The sequence below is a fragment of the Bos indicus genome, chromosome 17 (assembly GCF_029378745.1).
Source record: "Bos indicus isolate NIAB-ARS_2022 breed Sahiwal x Tharparkar chromosome 17, NIAB-ARS_B.indTharparkar_mat_pri_1.0, whole genome shotgun sequence".
Classification (NCBI taxonomy): Eukaryota; Metazoa; Chordata; class Mammalia; order Artiodactyla; family Bovidae; genus Bos; species Bos indicus.
Window position 1 is genome coordinate 65,179,975 of NC_091776.1, and position 26,414 is coordinate 65,206,388.

A 26,414-nucleotide genomic window follows, 5' to 3' on the forward strand; every position below is an offset into this window, starting at 1 on the left:
AACCATTGGGCCACCAGGGAAGTCCTTGTCATTGCTTTTATTAATGCTGTTGTCTTGCTGTCTGATTCCACGCCGCTCTGCAGTATGTTTAACATGGCTTCACACGTCTGAGCCTGTGATGAAACAGGCTCACTGAGTCAGTGATCAGTAATAGGCAGCCTCAGTGATTATTAGGATTAGTCTTGCTGGCGCTACACGCAGCCGTTGGACAAGAGGCTGCTCCCTCGCCAAGGTCTGTAATCTGGAGCGTCTGCCCCGTTGAGTGTTCTTCTGGGGCCGATCTTGAAAACCAGGTTTTCCTCATCCGTTTCCACTTCAGTGCCATGCCAAGTTGCCACGCCTGGTCCCCCTTCGGCGGTCCTCCAGGCTCTGTTTATCCACTTCAGCTGCTCTGAAGGGTGGCCTCCATGTCTTGGGGGTTCTGCTGGGATCCTCCGGACTGAACGTTGTACCCACAATACGGTACATCCCAAATATCTCTCCCAAATTTGGAGGTAATCAGTCTGGCTGTTGTTGTTGGGGGACGGTACGAAATTTGCCCCCAGAAACTGTATTTTTAGGGAGTGGATCATGGAGGCAAGGTGTCGGGAGGATCACTGGTCCTCTGGGCTGCTGGCTTGGGCTATGGCTGGAATCTTCCTCCACAGCTGGTTTGGTTTGGGGATGGGGGTTTCCTGTAACAGTGATTGCAGAGGCAGAGCGGCCCTGGGGACTCTGAAGTTCTCGTGTCTCTAGTGTGAGTGGAGGGGGTAGAGTGGGCGGCTGGAACAGGCCAGGACCCCAGCTGGGTTTCCCTTCTATCTGAAATCCAAGATCATACTACAGAAAGATGCTGCGTACTAAATATAATTCTTTGGGTGGTTCTCTCAGTACCAAAGCAAGACAGAATCATTGTAGAACACAAGCAAAAAATAAAAACCATCCAAAATATTACCACCCAGGCAATAGCACAATGATTTAACAACCGTGAAAATAACAATGTTTATTGAGGACTTGCTAAATGCTTTACATGTTTTATCTCACTTCACCTATTCAGAAAATGGTACTCATGAGAGATCTGAATTTGGGACCCAGTGCTCATGATCCTATGGTCAGAACCACCCAAAAGATCTGGTCCCTCACTGATTCTTCCATCAACCCGCTAGGATATGCCAGACACTGTGCTAACCAGTTGTAGTCTCATCGTGACTCAGAGAGGCAGGAATTCTTGTTCCCATTTTCCAGATGAGGAAACTGAGGTCTGGAGAGGTCAAGTCCCTCGCTGATGGTCCCTCAGGAGGTGGAATTTGAGCCCACATAGAGCCTGTGTTTTGATGATTTAATGCATCAGTTCTGTTCCCCAAACTCCAGTCATTCTTATATACCTTGAAAATTTTTCATATTTATGTACTACCTGGGACTGTTTCTCAGTTAATGTTTTTCTTAAACTTTACTCACTTTTTTAAAATAAGAGCTTTATTGAGATACAATCCGCATACCATATGATCATCCATTTAAAGCGTACAGTTCAAATTACAATTAAAAATGGATCCAGCAACTCCAGTTCTGGGTATTCATCCGAAGAAAATGAAAACACTATCTTGAAAAGATATCTGCCCATCATATTGATCACAGCATATTCCTAACTCCAGTCATGGAAGCAGTCTAAGTGTCTACTGACGAATGAATGGATAAAGAAGTGGTGGTATATATATGTATATGCACACACATACATACAGTGGAATATTGTGTATGTGTGCGTGCTAAGTCGCTTCAGTCATTTCTGACTCTTTGCAACCCCATGGACTGCAGCCCGCTAGGCTCCTCTGTCCATGTGATTCTTCAGGCAAGAATACTGGAGTGGGTTGCCGTGCCCTCCTCCAGGGGATCTTCCCTTCCCGACCCTGGGATCAAACCTGTGTCTTTTTCATCTCCTGCATTGGCAGCTGGGTTCTTTACCACTAGAGCCACCTGGGAAGCATACAATGGAATATTACTCAGTCATAAAAAAGAGTGAAATCTTGCCATTTGTGACAACATGGATGGATCAAGGGCGTTATGCTAGCTGGAATTAGAGAAAGACAAATACCATATGCTCTCATTTATATGTATAATCTAAAACAACAACAATAAAAAAAGCCAAAACATAAACAACACCTCCAGTTCATAGATGCAAAGAGCAGGTTGGTGGTTGCCAACATGGGGCGGAGGCTGGGGTTGAAATGGCTATTTAAAAGGTACAAACTTCCATTTAAGAAATAAGTCCTGGGGATACAATGTACACTGTGGTGACCATAGTTAATGATAATACTGTATTGCATATTTCAAAGTTGCTGAGAGTTGATCTTAAAAAGTTCTCATCATAAGAAAAAGAAAACTTTATGTATGGTGACAGATGTTAATTAGATTTATTGTGGTGATCATTTTGTAATATATATGCGTAAAACTAATAATGTATGTCAATTATACTTTAATAAAAACATTAAGTGAAATAAATTAAGAAAGTATACAGTCCAGTGGCTTTTAGTATATTCACAGAGCTCTGCAACCTTCACCACAATTTGAGTACATTTGTATGATCACTAAAAAGGAATTTTGTACCCATTATCAGTCATTCTCCATTTCCTTCCGATTACCCCAGTCCCTGGTAACCATTAATCTACTTTATGTTTCTGTGGATTTGCCTATGTTGAACATTTCATATGAATGGAATCATGCCGTATGTGGTGTTTGTGCTGACTTCTTTCGCTCAGTATTTTCAGGGTTCACTCATGTTGTCATGTATATCAGGACTCCATTCCTTTTTAGGGCCAGATAATATTCTATTGTATGGCCAGACCACATTTTGACTCATTTTTTTTTTAAACTTAAAAATATTTTTTAAAAGTGTTCATCCTACTAGTTATATCTGATCTAAAGCACAGAAAAATACATCCCCTAAAGAATTTTTTTTTAACTATAGCCAGAGATTTATTACATTCTAATGCAGAACATTTGTAATTGCAATCTCTTAATTAAAAAGCTTCCTCTCTTTTTCTTTGTATGATTTTTTTTTTTGTCTCTTTTGTTTGTGTGTGATTTGCAAAACTGTTCTGAAACTGGAATATGTGTGCACAAGTCTGCAAAGACTGCAAATTTAGGTTATGGTAAATGCTTTACAAATTTCAAAAAACTGCCTACCACAACTGGGCCTTTACAGTGCTTTTTTTTTTTTTATCAAAATATTTTGATGTCAGCCTTCCCTCCACTGCGTTATCACCATGGTACGTACACTCTGTGCTCTGATGTACTTGGGACTTTCCCTCATAAACTCTTAACAGGCCATCCCCACCCCAACCCCCCCACCCGGAGTGTGCTGTTTTGTCATATTGTTGTTATACTGGGGGAGAGCGGGTGTGATGAGATATTTTCCATTATGTCCCATGAATGAGAAAAACACATTCTTCTGCTACAACTGAGGAGAGACTTAAATTTCAGCATTAGTTGCTCCCGTGCTGAATACTGCTCTCATCCACATGCTGGATGGAAACATATGAAGTGTCATTTTTGTTGGCCAGCTAGTGGTGCAATGTTGTGATTTCATACGGCACAACCTGAAGATGACCCCGCTAGGTCAGCAATAATTTGGTCCCTTTTTTTTGCAGATGAGAAAACTGAGCCCTAAGAGGGAGGTGACTCTGCAGACACAGCCAGGACGGGCAGAACTGGGAGCCAAAGTCCCTACTCAGTTCTTCTGGCCTCCCTTGGCTCTTGGTGACACTGCTGACTCACCCGCGGTGGATGGGAGCTTTGGCTTATTTTTTCAGCGGCAAGGATGGGTTTCTGTCCTCACCAGCCTTGCTCCCCTCCGTTCGGAATGGGCCGGCCGTGTGACTAGCCTCGTGGCTATGGGCATGCCCTGCCGGAGGCCGCTGGCTGGAGCTCGAACAAGTTTACCCATCTCTGGTCTCCAGGGCCCCCCACCACCTGGTCCTTCCTGTCCTCATCCTGAGTCAGTGACTCAGGGCTCTCGGCCCCCGCTGCAGCCCGGAACGCTGAGCTGGGTGCATCCCTCCTGGGAGGATTGGTCCATATTCAGCAGCTCCCTGTCTGTGGAGGGGGATGGCAGCATCCCCAGAGGCAGGCATTGGATCCGGGCCCTAACTAGTCTGTCTGGGGTTTTGTGCCTTCCCGTTGGAAGCTTTTCTTTCCAGGGGAAGGAACAAAAGGCCTTGAGAGGATGCTGTTTTGCTCAAGGTCACGCAGCCAGCCAGGAGCTGCTGTTCTCGAGAGGAAATGTCAGGATTCCTGCTGCCTAATCCCTACTTCTTTCCACCTAGTACCCTCCCCCAGCCCTGAACCCTTCTGTGGTTGGAGGCAACCATCCTTGCTGCCTTCCCCGACCCCCAAGCCCACAGCAGATTTGTGAGCTGGCTTGGGGTACCACGGCTCCTGAGCGCTCTGGGTGGAGCTTCAGGACCCACTGGCCGCCGCCAGGTGATGTGCAGAGCCCACCGGGCAGGCCACGGCTTGAGGATGCTCCAGCACTCAGCCACCCCAGCAGGTGGAGGAACTGGTTTGGGCCCTTTCCCCACCCATCTCCCCACAGGCCTGGCCCCGACTCAGCCCACAGGCCACCTGGCTCTGGCTGGGCCCAAGTGTGCCGGGCTTTGCAGGAGAAACGCTGCCTGTCTTTCCTGCCCTAGGAGGACAGAGCTTCCTGGGGACCCTGCCAGTGGGGAGGGGAAGGGGGAGACATAGGCAGGATAATTGGACCCCCAGAGTCACAGCCTGGTGAGGACGACCACAGTCCCACAGAGAGACAGACCCCAGTTCCAATCTTGCCCCTGGACAAGTCACATCAACGGAAGCCTCTGCTTCCATTTCCTCATCGGCAAAATGGGTGTGATAGTGAGGCCAACTTCAGAGGACTGGTAAGGATGGGGCCTGTAGTAGCAGCTCAGAAAAATGGTCTTGGAATCAGGGATGGGCAGATGGAGCTGAGCAGGCAGGCTCTTGTGTCCAGAAAGCCTGGGCTCATTCTTTGGCTTCACCACTTGCTGCTTGTTGTTACTCCGGGCAAGTTCAGTCCTCAGCCTCAGTTTCCCTGTCTGTACAATGGGGATGAGAGGAAAGCCGATTTGCATGTGCTGTTAGGAGGATCGACTGAGATGCTGCCTGTGAAGTTCTTAGGAGCTGGGGATGTCTTTGGCAGCTGTTGTTACAATTATCATTAATATAATGATAATAATAGTATTTCCACAGTATCAGTATCAGATGCATCCCAGTGTGTTTATTGGATGAGCTTGGATGTGTTTCTTTGAAAAGGGGGAGACTAAAGGGTGATGGAGGCAGGGTGATGGAGGAGGTGACTCCTCGGGGCACTTCCTTTCCAGATATTCTGGGTAAAATGTTTGTCCAAGGCCAGGGACTCTGTGTTCTGCCCGACTGGGCCCTTGACAAATGGGGTCGTTGGCCTTGGTGAGGCCGATGTGTGGATGGTAGGCGGGTTCCACCCCCCAACTTCCTGCTGCGGTGAGTCAGAAGCAGAAAGGCCCGAGTGTGTCCGAGCCCCTCTGACCCTGTGGTCGCTTGAGGGCATCTGGCTTTCCCCCTCATTTGGGGTTCCGGTGGGGCCCAGGTTGGTCCGTGGGCTGATCTCTCACCCTTGGATTCACAGCAGGGGTGGGCTGGGGGAGCTGGGGTTGCTGAAGCCCAGAGAAGGCAGGGCCTTGGCCTGCGTCACCCAGCAAGCCGAGGGCAGAGGGCTGTTGACCCCAGGCTCCAGGCAGGGACATGTTATTTATTGCCAGATTGGCCTCTGTCCTCAGTGAGTTTAATTTCTCCACTTTCTCACCTGCGGTATGTCTTTATTCCTCGCTCATAAATGGCACCTGGCATTAACCAAACCACAAAGCCAAAAATAGACCCCCCTGGACTTACATATTTTTTGCGTGGGTGCTCAGAGCTCCCTCCGTCCAGCAGGGTGTGGACAGGGGATGGTAGTAATAGCCACCATCATCATACAACTGTTAACACACTGAAGACATGCTGTGAACCAAGTGCTCCGCTCAGCACTTAGTTAACTCATTTCATGCTCCCCGTGGCGCCCCCGAGGCAGGGATTCTTACTTCTATACCCATTTTACAGATGACGCAGCAACACAGAGACAAAGGAACTTGCCGAAGGCCAGCAGGGTAGAATTGGGGTTGGAGCCCAGGCCCCAGAATCTGGCACCAGATTAAAAAATAAAAATTATTTTTAAATTGTGGTGACATGCACAAAATGTAAATTTAGCATCTTAGCCATTTTTAAGTATACAGTTTGGTGGCATTAAATACACTACCATCTCTACCATCTATCTCTAGAATTCTTTCCATCTTGCAAAACTGAAACTCTGCACCCATTAAACCTTAGCTCCCCATTCCCAGCTCCCTGCAGCCCCTGGTAACTATTATTCTACTTTCTGTCTCTACGAATTTCACTCCTCTGGGGACTTTATATGGACTTGTGCAATATTTGCCCTTCGGTGGCTTATTTCACTGAGCATAGCATTCTCAAGGTTTATTTATGTTGTAGCATGTGTCAGAATTTCCTTCCTTTTTAAGGCTGTATAATAGTCCATTGTACATAAACACCATACTTTATTTATCCAGTCATCTGTAGCTGGACACTTGGGTTACTTCCACATTTTAGCTATTGTGAATAATGCTGCTATGAACACAGGTATACGGATATCTCTTTGAAATCCTGCTTTCAAGTCTTTTAGGTAGATCCCCGGAAGCTAGAATTGCTGGATGATATGATAATTGTATTTGTAATCATTTGGGCAGCCACCACACTTTTTCACAGCGCTGCACTGTATTACATCCCCACCAGCTATGCGCAGCCACATCCCACCAACACCCCTTGTTTTCTGGGTTTGTTTTTAAAACCAATCATCGTAATGGGTGTGGCTGGTACCTAATTTTTGTGGGAGACTCTTAGGATCTGTATTTGTAGGGACTGAGTTCCTGTGAAAATATCTGTTACATCATGGGATGTGTTTTCTGGAAATATCTCGATCTCCCCCACCCGACTGTGAGCTTCCTTGGGACGCCGGCCTGGGTTAGATGCTCCCACAGGGAATTTCCCAGGCAAGAATACTGGAGAGGTTGCCATTTCCTTCTCTAGGGGATCTTCCCCACCCAGAGGTGGGGTGGGGTCCAGTGGTTAAGACCACGCTTCCAGTACAGCAGGCGTGGGTTGGATCCCTGGGTGTGGGAAGGGGACTAAGATTAAAAAAAGAATGCCCACCCCCATCCCGGGCAGCTCCAAGAAAATACAGGTGCTGGGACCACCATTTGGGTGATCTGGGGTCTAGTGTGGGGCCTGAACATCCGTATTAAAAAAGAAATCTCCCCTAAGTGATTGTTATGGGCACCTGGCCCAAGAGACACAGCCACGTAACATATCACTCTATTCTGTATAGAGCTGAGGAATTTATTACAAAACTGCTGGAAGTGTTATATTATATGTGTGTCTGCTAAAGTGAAAGAGTGAGTGAACAGATGATGAATGGATGAGGGCAGAGGTCCCCAAGCCCTGTCATCCACACAACCATCTTCAGAATCTTTCCCGCATCTATCCAGACAGACCTCAAAGACTGCAAGTTTGGTTCTAGATCACCGCAATAAAGCCAGTATGACAATAAAGTGGATCACATGAGTTTTTGGATTCCCAATGCACATACAAGTTATGAACGTAAGTACTATACTGTAGTCTGTTGAGGGCGCAATAGCATGATGGCTAAAAAAGAGAAAGTACACACTTTAATTTTAAAAGTACATTAATGCTCAAAAACACCGCTCATCATCTGAACCTTCAGCGAATCATCACCTTTTTGCTGGTGGAGGGTTTGAAGTATTGCAGGAGTTACCAATATGTAACACCGAGATCGGAAGTCAGCAAAAGCTGTTGGAAAATGGCCCCGGTAGACTTAGTCCACACAGGGTAGCCATAGTGAAAAACGCAATATCTTTGAAGGGCAATAAAATGAAGTACGCCTGTACACCCTCTATGTTATTAGTCACTCGGTGCTTTAAAGTCACCCCGCCTAGCTGTGCTCAAAGGAATCTGTGTATCCTTATTGTAAATTGGAAAAGCCAGTACCTCTGGCCATAAACAGAAGTTTACTTTCAAGATACAAAGGTAACTGGGACTTCCTTGGCGGTCCAGTGGTTAAGACTCCATGCTTCAGCTGCAGGGGACGCAGGTTCCATCCCTGGTTGGGGAAATAGGATTCCACAAGCCTCAGCGGCCAATAAAATAAAATATATGTGTATATAATAATATGTAATATGTGTATATATGTGTATATATATCGAGAGGATGGGAAGGAAACCAGACCATGTCAGCAAGTACAATCATCCCTTGGTATCTGTGGGGAATGGGTTCTGGGACCCACTCAGGGTGGGTACCCAAATCTACAGATGCTGTAAGTCCCATCTAGGATAGTCGGCCTTCCGTATACTGGGGCTTCCTTATTCTCCGACGCAGCCACCTGCGAGTGCTCGACACAGTACTGGATGCGCGGTTGGTGGAAGCCGTGCATGCAGACAAAGCAGATGCGGAAACCACGGTGCCGAAGGCAGACGGGAAAGGCCGCATGCCCCCAGGGGCTTTGAGCCCGCGGTCTTGCTGTCTCTGTTAAAAAGGGTGACTGATACATAAGTGTTAAGGGAAGGCTAGCACCCAGTGGGCACGTTCTCCCGCCTGGAACTACTTTTGCTCCGTGAGTCAGTGCCGTTTGCTGTCCGGCCCTTGGAGAGCTGCAGAGTCAGGCATTGAGGGTTTGAGGGAGGAGCCGGGGTGACTGGGAGGCTGATTCCCATGGGCGAGGCCCACCTTCTTGAGTGACCACCACGGGACTGCCCCCTGGGCATGGGAGTAACCCAACCCCAGGGCGACCCTTGCCCCCACGGGGTTCCTCTCGGAGGATTACAGAGGCTTTTATCTCTGTAATTGAGATAAAAGGTTCATTGAGTTGAGACGAATCCCTGCCAAGGAGGTCAGGCCCCTAATCGGGCGCAGAGCCCAGAGGGCACGGGCCTGGCAGCTGGCAATCAGGGAGAAGAGACCTATCCTCCTGGGCTGGAGTCGGTGCGGGGTGTGTGGCAGCACCGCGCGGGGCTCATCTGATCCCAGGTATAGAGAGGCCAGCGGTCTGCCTCTCCCTGGAGTGTGGCCCTGGGTGAGTCCCTTGACTTTTCTGAGCTCCCCTGATGCAAATGTCAAATTAATTCATTTGGAAACCACCTGTGGATGCCTGCTGACGCAGGGCTCTGAGTTGGTTGCTATAGGGAACCCCAGCAGTCAAGACCCCCTCTCCCTGGGAGTTTATGGGCAGGCGTGGAGGCAGGACATCACAGGAGAGGGGAAGAGGAACAGGGGGCTTTGAAGATAGTCTGGGGAAGGTACTTTAGCTGAGGGGTGGGCTCAGGCTTTCCTGAGGCTGGTGTAACAAGTAAGCACCATCTGTGTTATTGAGAACAACAGAAATGTACTCTTCACTGTCTGGAATCCAAAATCAAGGTGTCTGCAGGGCTGCACCCCCTCAACAGCTCTAAGGGCAGCGTTGGTGGGGGGGCTTCCTTCTTCCAGCTTCTGGTGGCCTCCAGCAACCCTTAGTTTTTCTTTTATTTTTTTATTTTTGGCAGCATGGCATGGCTTCTGGGATGTTAGCTCCCGGACCAGGGATTAAACTTCCAGCCCTCAGCAGTGAAAGCACAGAGTCTCAACCACTGGACTGCCAGGGAGTTCCCCCCTTTAGTGTCTCTTGGCTTATGTCTGTGTATCTGCATTTTCTTTTCTGACGAGCATGGCAGTCATCAGATCAGGGCCCACCGTAATCCAGGATGACTTCGTCACGGCATTATGATGTCTGCCAAGACCAAATAAGATCACATCCCGAGATTCCAGGTGGCCTTGAATTTGTGGGGGGACACTGTTCAACCCGCTGTGCTGAGGAAGGGCCATTAAAGCTGAGACCTAAAGAGGTGTGCGTGGTCAGGGTGGGGTAGGGGTGGAGGGGAGGTGGGTAGTGGGGTCCTTCCAGGCAGAGGGAACAGCATATGTGAAGGCTTTTCGGTGGGAGGGTGGCTGGAGCCGGTGTGACTGGGGTGGGGTAGGCAAGGGCCTCAGTGAAAGCTGAGGGCAGAGAGATGGGGGCTGCAACACAGGACCCCCAGAAGGGGATGAACTTCATCCCAAGCGCCTCCGAGGAGTTTACATGGCACGTAACATGGTTAGATTCCCTTTTTGGGAAAAGGTCATTCTAGCTGATATACAGTATTGTGTTAATTTCTGTTGTATGGCAAAGGGACTCAGTTATATATACACATACATTTTTTTTTTAAATATTCTTCTCCATTTACAGTTTATCACAGGATGTTGAATATGTGTTCAGTTGTGTGACTGTTGGCGACTGCATGGACTGTAGCCCACCAGGCTCCTCTGTCCATGGAACTTTCCAGGCAAGAATACTCGAGTGGGTTGCGGTTTCTTACTCTAGGGGATCTCCCCAATACAGGGATCGAACCCGCATCTCTTTCGTCTCCTGCGTTGGCAGGCGGATTCTTTACCACTGCACCGCTGGGAAGCCCACTGAACATAGTCCCCTGTAAGGAAAAAAAAGGTCGTTCTGACTGTCCTGGGAAGTGACATGGCAGTGACAACAGTGTATGTTCTTTTTTTTTAAGGTTTCTCCATGTGGACCATTTTTAAAGTCCTTCCTGGGATTTGTCACAGCATTGCTTCTGCTCTATGTTTTGTGGTTTTGGCCCTGAGGCGTGTGGGATCTTAGTACCCCCACCAGGGGTCGAACCTGCACCCGCTGCATTGGAAGGCGAAGTCCTAATCACTGGACCACCAGGGGCGTCCCTACCGGGTGTGCTTTAAGGGTCACCCCAAGCACGTCTACTTCTGACAGGTGGGTTACTCCTCAGAGCCCGGGAAGGGAGGGCGGGCCGTGCTACTCTACCTTGAGGAAATGAAGGCCCAGAGAGGTCGAGCAGTTTTCCCAGGATCACGCAGCTAGGATGAAGAGCACTCAGGACAATCACCAATGTCTTCTGGGCTGCGAATGCTCAATGCCCTTGGAGGCGAAGGTCCACTTTCAAAGACAGCTGGGATTCTGGGGCCGGGATCATGCCCTGATTTTATACTCATTTCTCCCTGTGCCGTGTCCCTTGCCCAGCCCGGGGAAGCTTTAGCTATGCAGTGGGGATAAGGTAGCCTCAGCAACTTAGTGTGGAGTTAATTCCCTTATATCTGTGAGCTGCTCAGATCCTCCTCCCCTACAGAGCAGAGCTCCAGAGGAGGAAAAAGCAGGCCAAGGGCAGTACGTACTGCCCTGCTCACCAAAGAGCGTTTGGGAGGGCTGCGATAAAATCTTGGGCCAAAGCCCAAAGGAAACGGCCGGCTAGTTAAGACTGTTTCAGAACCTTTGGGCTGATGTTTCTGTGACATTTGGGGCGTCTTTTCACATGGAAAAAAACCACTCTTGAGAAGTAAAAAAATAATGTTTATCTATTCAGATGAAACATTCCAAAGTGTGAACATACTCATTCAACCCCCCCGGGGATTGAAAACATAAATTAAGTGCCGTCTCCCAGGTGCAGAGGACCTAATATCCTCCTAAGAGACAGGCTTATTTGCTGGATCTGAGATTCCCAGTGTGGCGCAACGTCGTTATTTCCTGCTCCGTGGGTCTTTTGTCTCTTTAGTTCTCTCTTTGTCTCGATGCTGAGAGAGAGAGAGAGAGAGAGAGGGATGGTAAGGGAGAGGGAGCGGGAGGGGTTACTCTGGAATGCCCTCCCCGCTTCTTGCTTTTATTTTTTAAAATTATTATTTTTTGGCCACAGTGGCGGGATCTTAGTTCTCTGACCTGGGATGGAACCTGTGCCCCCTGCAGTGGAAGCCCCGGAGTCCTAACCACTGGACCACCAGGGCAGTCCCTGGAATGCGCCCCCCACCCCCACCCCCCACACACTCTGATGAGGATTTGTCTCCAACTGTGTTTTGAGGGAGCTGTGGGGTACACCTTGGGGAGAAAGCTGAGCTAGACACTGCTGACTCCCGCCCCCAGCGTGGCTCCTGGGGTGGACTCCTGACCCAGCAAGGCTGAGAGATGCTGCGTGCATGCATGTGCGTGTGTGTGTGTGTGTACACGTGTTTTATGTGTGTGCGCAGGGGGTGGTGTGTGGCGGAGAGGAGTTAAATTTGGTTTGGGATCTGAGGGCTGGTTTCCTTCCTCTCCTGGTGAAAGGCCTGTAGAATGAATCACATCCTCTCTTTAGAGTTTAGAGGCCCACAGAATGTCAAGGCCAGCCTGGTGGTGTCGGAGGGACGCCCACCCCGAGGATGTCAGACTCTGGTTTAGGACTCCGTGGAGGGACTTTAGGCCACCCCAAGGGATGACCCCTCTAGCTTCTCTCTGGGGTGTTTTATTTCATCCATCCATCCATCGTCACCCACTCATTGCAAACCTGGGTGATGCTCGACCCCTTGCTGGAAACGGGTCTTCTCTGCTGAGATTGTCACTTGGCCTTTTCTCTTCTCCAGGCAAATCTCCCTCTGCCTCTCTCTCTTAAAATTAAAAAAAAAAATTATTACATGGTTCTTTAAAAAAATATTTATTTGGCTGTGTCGTTGCAGCATGTGGGTTTAGCTGCTCCGTGGCATGTGGGTCTTAGTTGCCTGACCAGGGTTTGAACCCTTGTCCCCTGTAGTGGAAGGTGAAGTCTTAACCCCTGGATTGCCTCGCTCTTATGAGGACACAGGTGATTGCATTTAGGGCCCACCCAGGTCATCCAGGCTAATGTTCCCCTCTCAAGACCTTGAACTAAGGTACATCTACAGAGACCCTTTTTCCATGTATGGGAACAGGCATCCTGCTTCCAAGACTCAGGACCTGGATATTTTTTGGAGCCCTTCCCTCAGCATCATGCTCTTGGTCCCGAGAATGAATCTCCTGAGCCTCCAGCCCCGGCAGGTGCCTCCCCTGACAGCTAATCCTCTGGAGTCCTGCAAAGTTGGGCTCCTTATTTCTGCTGTATAGCAAAGTGACCCCGTTTCACATGTGTGTGTATATGTGTGTACATGAACATGCATGCAAGAATATTTCATATTCTTTTCTATTGTGATTTATCACAGGATATTGAATACAGTTCCCTGTGCCCTGCAATAGGAACTTGTTTTTTATCCATCCTTAATATACTAGTTTGCCTCTGCTAGTCCCAAAGTCCCAATCCTCCCCTCCCCACCCCCGTGGCAGCCCCGAGTCTCTTCTCTATGTCTGTGAGTCTGTTCCTGTTTCACAGATCTGTTTATTTGTGTCCTGCTTTAGAGTCCACATGTATGTGCCACATACGGTATTTGTCTTTCTCTTTCTGACTTAGCTCTGCTTACTCTGATAGTCTCCAGGTCCATCCATGTGGCCACAAGCGGCGTTATTTCATTCTTTTTTATGGCCGAGTAGTATTCAAGTGTACGTGTGGACCACATCTTGTTTATCCATTCATCTGCCACGGGCATGTAGGTTGCTTCCATGTTTTGGCTATCGTGCATAGAGTTGCTGTGAACGCTGGGGTGCATATAGCTTTTCCAGTTAAGGTTTTGTCCGGATATATGCCTAGGGGTGGGATTGCTGGATCAAATGGCAACTCTAGTTTTTTGAGGAACCTGCATACTGTTCTCCACAGTGGGCTGCACCAATCTGCATTCATGGTGGGAGTTCTGAAATTGCACTTTTTCGGTCCGTAGGGCAGTTCACACTCTTTCTCTCAGCCTCACGTTCAGTCCCTCAGCCAGTCCTGTCATCTATGTTTAAAGTCACACTGCCTTCTCTCTCCGACTCCACCATCACTGAACCAGCCCATGCCGCCCCCTCTTCCACCTGGGAGGCGGCAGGGGCCTCTGACCTTGTCCTCGGCGATTTATCCTCCTCTGGGCACCTGGAGTGAGCTTCCAGGTGGCTCAGAGCCCTGGTTAAGCCCGCATAGGGGTGGGTCCCCCTGCCTTCCTACAGAGGCTCCGCCTGACAGGGGCTGGCCGCCTGCCCCTCCAGACAACCCTGTCCTCCCCCTTCACACCTGCCTGCCTCCGTCTTCCTTTTGAAAGGCTCTTTCCCAGGCTGTTTGCACGGTAGGCTCCTTCCCTTCCCATGGGTCTCAGCTCAGATGTCACCTCCTCGGAGAGTCCTCCCCATCCCCCCAGGGTGGAGTTGCTCCCCGCAACCCTGACTCTTAGCACATAACCCTGGTCGGCTCCGAACCAACCTCATCCTTGCCTTTCGTTTACTGAGACCGCCTCGGTTTGCTCTGAGGCTGCACCCCTGATGCCCACAGTCAGTGCTTGATTGATGTATATTTGTTGAGTGAATGTCCGGGTGACGCCCCGGCTTCCTGGATGTCTTTGGGCAACTTTCTTCCCCGGCTCGGGATCTCCTCGCCAGTGTAACCCGGGAGCTTGGGCTGCACGGTCTCCAAGATGGAAGGTTCTGGGCCTCCAGGCCCCAGGAATTCAGGGCTGGTCAGGGCTCTGGGGGGACGCGCTGGCCTGAGGGAAGATGTGGGAGGAAGGATGACCTTGAGCCTCAGGAAAGGGAGGGTCCCTGGGTGGGGAAGAAACTATTTGGGAGGAGTTGCCGGTTTAACCAGAGCTTACAGGCCCCCTCCCCAGGGGCCTCCCCCCCAGATGACACTGGTTGTTGTCTTAGCTGCCGAGTTGGGGCTGGGAGGGTATGCGGGGCAAGCGTCCACCCCACCGGGGACTTCTGCCAAGCAGGCTCTTGTTTATTTGAGATTTGAACAAAAAAGAAGACTATCCTCTTGAAAACACAGCTTCAGAAACCTTGCCGGGGTTGGGGGATCTGGGCAGACAGCAGGGAGCTTTTCTCCCTCTTTGTTAAATTGAAAAAAAAAAAATTAATGTAATATCACACACGCCAAACATCAGGAAGAAGAAATTGCATCCAGAAGCCCACTGCTGTTAGACAATCACCGTGAACTTTTGGCAGGGGGGGTTTTTGTATTTTTAAGGGTGCTTTTGTTTTTCCTGTAGATTACGTTGATTACGGGACTTCCCCAGTGGCCCAGTGGTCAATTAATCTGCCTGCAGTACAGGAGCTTCAGGAAACGTGGGTTCTATCCCTGGGTCCAGAAGATCTCCTGGAGAAGGAAATGCCAACCCACTCCAGTATTCTTGCCTGGACAGAGGAGCCTGGCAGGCTATCATCCATGGGGTCACAGAAAGTCGGACTCAACTGAAGTGAGTGACTTAACAGGCACACATGTTGATTACAGGGCTGTATACCGCTTCAAAGCTTTTTTTCCCCCCTTTAAATCATGCCATTAACTAGTTTCTCCCATCTCCCATGTTAATAAACTTCATCTGGGACAAGTATGTAAAACTGCCAGATACCGGGGTCTGGTTAACCAGGCCCCAGGTTAGACTGTTTACACATTGAGGTTGTTGCTCATTTCTTGGACGGTGTCTCGCCTACAGTACCTGGGTTCTCTCTGGCCCCTGGGGTGCCTGCGCTTTGAGCTCCCTGAAAGGGTCTCCCGCCTCAGGGCCTTCGCACACGCTCTGCTGCTTCCTCTCCCTCGGTTATTCTTTGTTGATTCGTCGCCGTGACTTCCATCACAGTTTGTATGGAGACCTATCTTGGGTTTCTCTCTGAGTTCTGCCTGGCTCCCCTGACCCATGACTGTGAGCCTCCTGAGGGCAGGGGTGTTGCTGTCTCTGGAGGAGTCGGGAGATTGTTAGTTCCATGCCCCCTAGATGTCCATTCTTTTTTTTTTTTAAGTCTATGTATTTTTGGCTGCTCTGGGTCTTTGTTGGTGCACGCAGGTATTCTCTAATTGTGCAGAGTGGAGGCTTCTGTCGACTTGCAGTGCTCAAGCTTGTCACTGCGGCGGCTCCTCCTGCTGCAGAGCGCAGGCTCCAGAGCACTGGCTCAGTAGTTGGGGCACACGGGCTTTGTTGCCCCGAGGCATGTGGGGTCTTCCCGGACCAGGGATCGAACCCACATCCCCTGCACGGGCAGGCAGATTCTTAACCCCTGGGCCATCAGGGAAGTCCCTGATGTTCATCCTTGAGTTATAAAAATGGGGCCTCAACTTCTTTTGTGTCTTAAGTAGTTGAGTAGGGGTGGTGGTGGATAAGTTTTATGGTGAGGGTGTATGTGTTAGTCGCTCAGCTGCGTCCAACTCTTTGCAACCCCATGGACTGTAGCCCGCCAGGTTCCTCTGTCCATGGGATTCTCCAGGTAAAAATACTGGAGTAGGTGGCCATTCCCTTTTCCAGGGATTTGTCCCGACTCAAGGACTGAATCCTGGTCGCCTGCATTGCAGACAGATTCTTTACCATCTGAGCCACCAGGGAAGCCTGTGGTGAGGGAATGGGATCCGTTTTTATTTTAGCCCCCCAAAGCATGAAGCAAAGATGAAAATGAGCCCCACAGATGTATGACACTCCATTGAGTTCCTCCATTGACATCCTCTATGTATGTGAACCCATATGACCATGATGGTTACCATGGAGATCCACAGATGTCCTTGTCACCACGCTGAAAGTAGGAGCTGCTCTTTCTTGAACACATAATTTGTTTTATTCATTTACTTCTTACAGCCAGCCCCTGAGAGAGGCTCTCAACATCACCATATTACAGAGGGGGAAACTGAGGCTTGGGGAGGTGGTGTAATTTTTCCGGGATCCACACAGACTAGAAGTGGCTAAATTAGGCTATAAACCAAGGCAGGATGGTTCCAGGGTCAGAGCTCTTGACGACAGCCCTGCCCCACTGTGTGCGCACGTGTGCGCCAGGTATGAGCACACAACAGCAGCTTCCCTGAGCGCCAGGCCCCAGGGTGAACAGGTTGCCCCTGCATGTCAACAGGCTGGCCTAGCAGGCACTGGCTCATGCCTTGGTCTTGCCCGTCCTTGAGGGGTAGAGTCACGGTGGCCCCGTGGTGACCTGGCCTTGAAGGTGGGCAGCCTCAAGAATGCTGGCCTTGGACTCCTGCCAGAACCCACTGTGGGAAGGACCCAGGGTTTGATGGGTGTGCCTGGCCCTTTTTCCAAGCTGGGAAAACTGAGGCCCAGGACACACAGCCAAAGTCACAAGCCCCGACCATAGGCCTCCCCTTGACGACTCAACCCCTCCGTCCTGCTGGGGGCTTGGCCCAGGCAGTGCCTGTCACTCAGGCCAGCTTTGGGGACCCTCCCTTCCATATTTTTTAAGGTCGTCTCCTCTCTTGATTCCTGCCAATGCAGCAGAGGGGTTCAGCCTTTTGGGTCTGAAGTTTGACGAGTGGCCTTGCACTAGGCTTTTAATTTTCTTAAGCTTCTGTTTCCTCCTTTAAGTGGGAGAAACGGTGACACCTGTAGTCACCAGGTATTTGTGAGGAAGCGAGGGGATCATCTGTATCCAGAGTTTATCTTAGGGCTAGGGACCCGCACAGCAAGCATGGAGAGAATGCCTGCTCCGTGGTCGGGGTTGTTTCCACTCGTGTGGGGAGGTCAGGCCCTGGGTTTGCCTCGCAGTCCCCTCCTTCCTCGACGGGGCACACCACACGGACCTTTGCAGGCGTGGGTCTGGGGACCCCTCCCCCTCCTCTCCAGGGCGGGCAGGACGTGATTCACGGCTGTGCCGGCGGACAGCGCCCTTGGCATAACTGACCATGCCTGGCATAACTGACCACGCCCGGAACCATCCTCCTGAGAAGTTGTCTCTGGGGCTTAGGGATCTTGCCAGCGGGGACAGGAGTAGGGCCCAGGGCTTGGACCCTGCAGCAACTGAGACTGGCCCCTAAAGAGCTGGAGTCTTGAAGGATGCCCGTGCCTGGGTCTATGCCAGGAGACGAGAGTCTTAAATTGCAGTGTTCATGTCATGGCTGTAGGCTCTTGGCTTTCAGTAGAGGACAGGGTCTCAGACGGAGGGGACACATCAGTGGTGTGCTTGTAAAATCTTGTCTTTGTAATTACCAACTTGTGTGAACACTGTATAGCTCCCCTGTCTTCCCCGCCCCGGCCCCACCCAAGCTGGCCCTGTCTTGTTCACAGCTGCATCTTGGCTCCTGGTGCAGTGCCTGGCACATAGACTAGTATAAATGGCTTCAATAAATTAGCACCGTCAAGCACTTTTACATCCTTAGCAAACCTTTCAGCTACTTTTGGAACTGGAAAGGGTTCTAAACCCATTCAACAGGTGAGGAAGCTGAGGCTAAGGAAGATAAGAAGGGTGCCCCAGCGCCCAGAGGCAAGATGCAGGTTGGAGTCTGAGTGCTGTGAGGCTGCAACCCAAACCTCTCTTCTGACTCGGAAGCCCGCCTGCCAGGTGCCGATCTCCGAGCGGCCCTCTCAGCTTCTCCGTCTCCCTGCCTTGAAGCCAGCAGTTCTCACCTGGGAGCACAGGATGGAGGATGTTGACACGTGAGACGCCCTCCCCCGGGAGTGCGGGACCCAGCGAGGCTCCTGGCAGGCAGGCAGTAACTCCACCCTCTCCCACTCAGGAAAGCAGATCAGAATGCAGGGGATGGGGGCGGGGGGCGAGGCAGGAGATGGTTCTGGGAGAGGCCCACTTGCACTCCCATAGGTATCCTCAGATGTGCCTCCTGTCCAGATTCAGCTCTTGCCACTTTTTCCACTCCACCCCAGCCAGGTTATCAGAGATCTCTGTTCCGTCAATGACCTTAGGAGGTCTTCTCTAACCCTAGACCTCATGCTCCTTCCTTGGCTGGCTCCCTCTGATCCCTTTAGTCATGCAGCTGAAATGTCACCTCTTCCAGGAAGCCTTCCTTGATCACCCAAATTCATGGGATTCAACCGTGATTCACACAGCAGACCTCACTCCCTTTACCTCCCTTGTCACATGCTGCTATCTTTGTCCTGGCGTGTTGGCTTAATCCACTCCCCATCTTTCCCACTCCCCAGCTCTAAGCTGAATATAAACAGGGACCTTGAGTTTCGAGTTCGTCAGTATCTCCCCATCCCTAAACACAGGGTCTGGCACATAGTAGGGCAATAAATCTTTTGAATAAATTGGTAAAGGAGCAACTCCCAATTCAGCCAGCGCATACGTTGGCACCTCCCACCATCTCGGTCGTCAGAGGGTAGCAGACCGTTTCACAACGGGGTGTGTCTCACCATCGTCTCACGATGCCCTTGGGGAGAATGGGTGTTCCGAACAAGTCCATCTCTTGTGAGACAGGGATTCTAGGAAAAAGAGGGGTGTCTTAGGCTGGGCTCCCTCAGGGGCACAGCCTGAGGCGAGGGTGCCAGGACAAGTGATGTTCTTGGGTGGTGGGACACTTGAGGGTTTGCTGACCATCAGTATACTTCTGGGGACAGCTGGGTTTGTAAAATGTGCTGGGAACCTTGAGGAGACTCCTTAACACGCCTTTAAACTGTCCCAGCAGCAGTAGAAATCTGCCCACCCGTGCCAGGAGGATTTGGGTGGGGGTTCCGACAGTGTCTACTACAGTGGGCAGGCTCTTCCCCCCGGTGGCTGGCATGCTCAGCGTGGTGAGCTCTGCCGGGGATCTGCCGGCTCCAGCAGACAGACAAGGATGGGGGCTCCGGTGAACCAGAATGTGAGCCCAGAGGCTGTGATTAGGAAGAAGTTGGCTACTTGTCTTTGTTTCTGCCGGAAACCTGGGGCCGTTTGCAAAATAGTTGCCACTTTGGACATAAAAGGATCTCCAAGCCCAGAGAGGTCATTTCCTTGGGTTCACCTTCTGAGGAGGAATTTTATGATAAGCAGATTTCCTGCATACCGAGCGCCTGCTGTATACATTTCCTAAGCCTCTTTGGTTCCTTGTGTGGTTTGAGATGCTGGACAAAGCCCGTCCCTCCCCCAGCTCCCCACATTTATCCTGCCCTTGGTTTAACTGCACAGGCTCCTCCCGATCCCTCATTCTCTCTCTTAGTTCAGTCACTCAGTCGTGTCCGACTCTTTGCCATCCCATGGACTGCAGCACGCCAGGCTTCCCTGTCCATCACCAACTCCCGGAGCTTACTCAAACTCATGTCCGTTAAGTTGGTGATTAATAATATTGTTGGTAAGGACTGTAACTGATGCATATGGCAGCCACAGGCGGTGCCCTAACCATTTTGCACGTGTGATCTCTTTTAATCCTCACAAAAGCACGTGAAATACCTACTCATGATTCCATTTTATACTTGAGAAAGCCAAGGCTCAGAGAGGTGGAGTGACTTGCCCGAGGTCACACAGCTGGTGAGGTCAAGATGGGATTGGACACCAGCTGGTTGACTCTGGAGGTCCTCTTTCTGCATGGTCTTACAGAGGGACACAGACAGGGCACAGAGGACCGGGACTTCTGGTTGCCAGTCCTGCATATTGTCTCCCAAGCACATCATCCTCTGAGCTCTTAATAACTGCTGATTACATTGGGCAAAATTAGGGTCTGGAAGAACTGAGAGCAGGTAGTTTTTAATCTGAATTTAGGAGATCGTAGTGTTTTCTGTCACCAGATCGGGGGTAGCTTGCCTTCAGGGGAGGGGTCTGAAATTACTCTTCAGGGAACAGACCCCTGTCTGCCGAGGTGATTCTTCTCAGACCTGGTGGCTGAGTGGGATGGCTCAGGGCAGGGCCCTCGCTGCCCTCAGAGGGACTTTGCAGAGCTTTGTTGCTGGTGACCGAAAGCAAGAAGGTTTGGATGGGTCCTTCTCCATATCTTTTAGAGATGAAAGGATTTGGGAGCATAGGGTAGACCCTCTCCCAACACACGCACACACACACACACCCACTCTGTGGATGCTGCCTCTCATTATAGCTGCAGTCCTGGCCCATCCTGAGTCTGTCCTGTCGTTCACTTTAGACTTGCCTGTGAGAGGCAGTAGGTCTGCCTGGAGTCCAGGTGGGTAGAGAGCCTGCAGTCTGTCTGGAAACAGGCCTACTGCGGAAGGGAGTGACCAGATAGGGGAGACAGTGCCCTCAGGAAGCACCATCAGGCGAGTGTGGAGGTGAGACAGGGAAGTTAAGGAGCTAACATAGGCTGTGTCACCCCGACAGCACCTCGGAGGTTACCCCAGAGAAGCAGAGAGCTGGGGCATTGATACACCAGTTGCCATCCGTCTAAGGTGGGAGGCTGCCCGTGGGGCACTTCTAGCCTGTGCTCCAGTGGCCAGAAAACAAGCCAGAGCATCACGGGCATCTTCAGTAGGCAGCCTTCTGCATCTCAGAGCTGAGGGTATAGGGCAGGGCACTCTAGGAATCAGCCGCACCCTTCTGGAGAAAGGTTTGGGGTCTTTGACATGCATCTTATATTCAGAAATTTATTCTGTTTCACTTCATGCTTTCACGCATCTAGCATTAAAAACATAATAATTGCAATTCCATTTTTTTTTCTTGTCCTCATTCTTTTTATTTATTTATGTTTGGCCACACCACAGCGCATGCGGGACCTTAGTTCCCCGACTGGGGATAGAACCCGTGCCCCCTGCAATGGAAGTGCAGACTTAACCTCTGGACCACCAGGAATTCCCACATATCTAGCATTTTTAAAACACTTCTTTTTTCCTTGTGACAAGCACATTCAGTCAATGCAGCAAAGGAACCCAGGTGGTGGTCTTCGTGGTCTTTGGTGTCTCTGAGCCTCAGTTTCTATAAAATGGGAGTAAAATACTACAAAATGAGTCTTTGCCTGTGAAGTGTTTCTCCTGGAAACCGGCTACACGTTCAATAAATGGTTGTTATTAGTAGGATATAAAATTTAGATACTATAGCTAAGCAAAAAAAAAAAAAAGGAATAAAATCCCCTGTGGTCTAGTTTCCCTCCACTTAGAGTCAGCCCCTCTGAACATTTCTTCGTTTGTTTATTTATTGGCTGCACTGGGGCTTTGTTGCTGCATGCGGGCTTTCTCGAGTTGTGGGGCTACTTTCGGTTGCGGTGTGCAGGCTTCTCGTGGCGGTGGCTTCTCTTGTCGTGGAGCACAGGCTTCTGTGGGCACGCGGGCTTCAGTAGTCGCGGCCAGAGGGCTCGAGCGCAGGTTCGGTAGTGGTGGTGCATGGGCTTAGTTGCTCCGTGGCGTGTGGGATCTCCCCAGACCACATGGTATTTCTTATATATTCTTCTAACACTGTCTCTCAGTATCCACATGTTCATACTTGTATGCCCATCCATATGCATCTATATAAAACGAGAATCTTCATGGTCCATATCATACCTAAATGTTTTAAAATTTAACTGTTACATATTCATTTGGCCAGGTTAATATACATTCACAAGGCTCAAAATGCAAAGTTACCAAAGTGAGAAATCTCCCTCTCTGGCCCTCAGTTCACCCCTTTCCCCGGCCACCACCCCAGGGAATGAATTTAAAGCTTATCTTTAATTGTATTTTTGCTCCCCACCCCCCGCCCCGAAACTCTTTGTACCTGCCTCCACCTGAAAGGGTAAAAGATGAATGTGCTCACGATAACTCGTGTATCACGCAGAGAGGCACCTATATCCTTGTAGGTGGCAAAGGTTACCTTGGAAAGTGAACCGTGCTGGCCTCCTGTGTCGATGGTATCATTCTGGCCCTGTAGACAGCGGCTTTCTTAGTACCGCCTGATAAAGACGATGGATGTGGGAGTCACAAGGCCCCTGGCTGACCCCTTGAACACGCGGCACCCTTCACTTTAAACCACAAGCGCTACGTAATGAGCGGCTGCATCCTCTGTTAACCAGAACCTTTCATTAACCGAGGCCTCTCCTCTGCCTCCCTCGCCTCTCACCCTGCGTTTAAGGCAGAGAGCGAAAGAGGTCAAAATAAACTATTCTCAGCAATGCTAAAGGTCATGACTCCTTACCGTGGGTGAATAATTCGTGGTTCAGTTAAACAAGGTTGGGCCTGGGGTCAGGGCAGTCAGCCTGGAGGCCCATTCCTTCAGCATGCTGAGGGGGGCTGAAGGTGAAGTTAGACCATCCAGGGACTGAATGCCAGCTTGTCCCTTCCTGCCCCTGTGACTCCCTCTCTCTGAGCCTCAGTTTACACATCTGTGTATCGGGTATGTACAACCCAGTCCGATAGAATTTCCTGTTCTGTTCAGTAAGGTACCCAGCCTCCTGTGCTGGTTGAGTCCTTAAAATGGGACTGGTGTGACTGAGGCACTGAATTAAAAATTGCATTTAATTTAAATCAGTTGACATTTAAAGTTTAGTACTTATGTGGGAAAGTGCAGTGCAGGACCTACCTTGTAGGATTTGGTACTCAGGCAATCACTTTGCTTTTTGTTCTTGTTTGTTTGTTTGTTTTGAATATTTGTTTGGCCGCATCAGGTCTTAGTTGAGGCATGTGGGATCTTTGGTTGCAGCTTGTGAACTCTTGGTTGCAGCATGTGGGATCTAGCTCCCTGACCAGGGATCAAACCCTGGCCCCCTGCAGTGGGTGCACAGAGTCTTAGCCACTGGACCACCAGGGAAGCCCCTCACTTTGCTTTTTGAAACCTCAGTTTACCTATCTGTAGAATGGGGATAAAAATAGCATCAGCTCCAGAAGGTCACTGGAGAGATTAACAGCACCCAGCACTGCCGGGGTGGGAGGGATCCAGGGTGAGGGCAGGGAATGGCATCATTTAAGCCAACAGCTGTTGGCTGCTGTGAGGATGAACTAGGTGGGATTGGGAGTGAGGCTGTCAGAGTTCGAATCCTGACTGCATCTCTTAAGCAAACTGCTAAACTTTCCTTGAGGCCTCCACTGTCCTCATCCATCTAGTGGGCCTAATCACGCAGCCCAGCTCAGAAGATGGATTAAGTGGGGGAATTCATTTAGTGTGTTGTCTGGCACAAAGTCAGTGCTCCATTCGTGTTAGTGATCTGACAATGATAATTATTAACACAGAGCTTTCCCAGGGCCCAGCTTCATAGGTCAGGACAAAGCAACTGAAGAAACTCAGGACAGTTCATGGGGTTCTCTCACTGGCGGCTGGGCCAGGGGTATTTCTTCAGCTCCACGGAGGCCTCAGTTCCTGTGCCAGGAGCAGGGCCTGACTGTCGTGCCTCAAGGCTGGCAGAGCCGGGCCCTGACAGGTCCACAGGGGTGCTGGGAAGTTGGTCCCAGAGGAGGAGGAGGAGGAGTCAGCTGCCTGAAGGGCATGGGAGGTGCAGTTATCATCCTGGGAAAGTCAGGAGAGGGCGTGTCAGCTGGCACCACAGGTTCATGGCCATGGGCAGTGCCCTGATGGTTATGGCTGGGGAGGGGTGGGACGGGGTGGGTGCAACAGCCAGGGATGGACCTGGGGCTGTTTACATCCGTGGGTTCAGTCTTGACGATTCTTTCAGGATTTTCTTGTGCCTGGCTTCTCTTTGGGATCTGCGTTCCTTGGTGCTGCCCTCTGATTTTAATCAAGGCTTGTGTAAATGACAGGCTCATGTTGGACCTTAGGCCAGCGTTGCAAACAGTACCCGCTTAGTCAGTCACTCTTCCTTCCCCTGTCCCCAGCTGGGCACTGGGGTACGGTTTGAGAGTCAGGGTGGAGTGCCCTGAATCACTGTCTCCCTCAAATTCCTTCATCAGAGAGCTATCCCTTTAAGTCTAGGTTAAAACAAACAAAAAAATCCACCAACCTACCAGTCCCTCCAACAGGCTTCATGTTCTGTTTGTTTATTTGCTCATTATTTACCATGCATTTGCAGAAACCTGCTATGTATGTGCCAAGTATACTGATGGTGTTTTACACGCACCATCTCCTTTAATCCTCAGAATCCTTTGAGGTAAGTATCACTGAACTTAATTCACCTGTGAAGAAACCGAGCTTTCAGGGGTGAAGTGGCTTGTCAAAAGCACGACTGCGTTCACTATGTTTACTTAGAAGACATTTGTCTGCTTAGCCAATTTGTACCAAATTCTCTGTGTCCGTTAGGAACGCTTTTGCCTTCGTGTAACAGAAACTTTAATGAACAATGGCTTAAACAGTACATCATTACTTTTCACATAACAGTAACAACAACAAAAATCCAGAGGAGAATAGTTCAGTTAGTGCAGTGGCTCAGCTATGTCATTAAGGTCTTTTTCATGTCACTTAAAGTATCACTTGTGAGCCCATGGTCCCAAAATGGTTGCCTTGGCTCCAGGCATCACATCTTTGTTCCAGGCAGGAAGATGGAGAGGAAGCACCAGAAGCTGCATTTGCCTGTTGTTGAATCCAATGCCATGTTCTTTACACTTTCCCTTTTGCCATTTCCACATAACCCCTGTACCATCATTTTCTGTTCAAACTTTTCACTTTTCTGAAAGTTAACATTTTAAAAGAAATGTTATGAAAATCTGTATTATAAATAGCAAACTAGTGTCCTGTCTTAAATTGATAAAATAAATAGTTTAAAATAAAACAATTGTTTTAAATTGAAAACAACAGTAAAATTAAATATAGTGAAAATAAAATTATATTTTAAAGTCCACTGCTGCAGCTGATGGTCTAAGCTTGGGGCTGTTTTGTCTTTCTTAAACTGGGGCGTATACTGTCTTTCAGTATACTAACAGGATAGCAGGTAGAATAGGTGTTAAAGTCATGGTGGCACCATGCAGAGACAGCCTCAGGACTTCATGGGAAGGCACCCTTGAGAATCAGAAAGGAAACAGTTTTCACAGGATGTCATTCACAAAAGCTTCGTGCTATACCTGGATATCAAGGCATTGTGTGTGTGTGTGTGTGTGTGTGTGTGTGTGTAAGCACGTGCATGCTTGCTCACGCGCTCAGGCATGTCCAGCTCTTTGCCACCCCATGGACTATAGCCCGCCAGGCTCCTGTGCATGGGCATTGGCAGGCAGATTCTTTACCACTGAGCCTCCTGGAAAGCCCTTCAGAGCACCCTAAGTGTTACCAAAGATCACCATGTGTCCCTCATGGACTGCCTTCCACCTCTGGGGAGCCCCATGCTCGCCTATTCTGCCTTGCGTCTGCCAGGCATCAGGTAGGTTCTGGAAAGGGGAACCCAGAGCCAGAGGGGTCTGTGTCCTGTGCCAGCTGGGGAGGGATCCTTAAATTTTGCCAGGGGAGACCCTCAGGCTTTGTCTCTGATGCAAGGCTTGATGATCAGGCAGATTGCCAAAGAAGGTCCGAAGACACTTTGGCTTAGGAAATCAGCATCGGCTTCCTGGAAGAGGTGTCCCTCCATCTGCCCTGAAATCACGGGTGGGATTTGGGCAAATGGAAATTTTGCTGTGGGGTAAAGGGTTCTCCACGGAGAATAAATAAGTGAAGAAGATACTCAGGTCATGGGAGCTCTTTGGGAATCTGGAAGTGTAGGCAGGGCCTATAATATAGATCAAGTTGGTTAGTTTTGGCCTGTGTGTGGGTGGGTGGGTGCAGATGGTCTAGGATACCTTCCCCAAGGCGATGGACAGTGGGAGCCATTTATTTTGGAGCTAGGGGGTGGGGGGCGGTGGGGGCTGGTGCGCGAGAT

At 49.9% G+C, this 26,414-nt stretch overlaps 1 protein-coding gene across 6 annotated transcripts in view; it reads left to right on the plus strand.

The window, feature by feature from the left end:
* KIAA1671 (KIAA1671 ortholog) overlaps positions 1–26,414 on the plus strand; it is a 184,826-nt gene that overhangs the window by 13,879 nt on the left and 144,533 nt on the right. For 3 of the 6 annotated variants that reach the window (XM_070769750.1, XM_070769744.1, XM_070769746.1), the window contains exon 2: positions 10,698–10,927. The exons of 2 other annotated variants lie outside the window; for them this stretch is intronic. The gene's annotated coding sequence lies outside the window, so the exon portion shown is untranslated. Of the gene's footprint in view, positions 1–10,127; positions 10,928–26,414 lie in introns of those variants that run through there. One more of the 6 variants, XM_070769745.1, reaches the window with a different exon arrangement.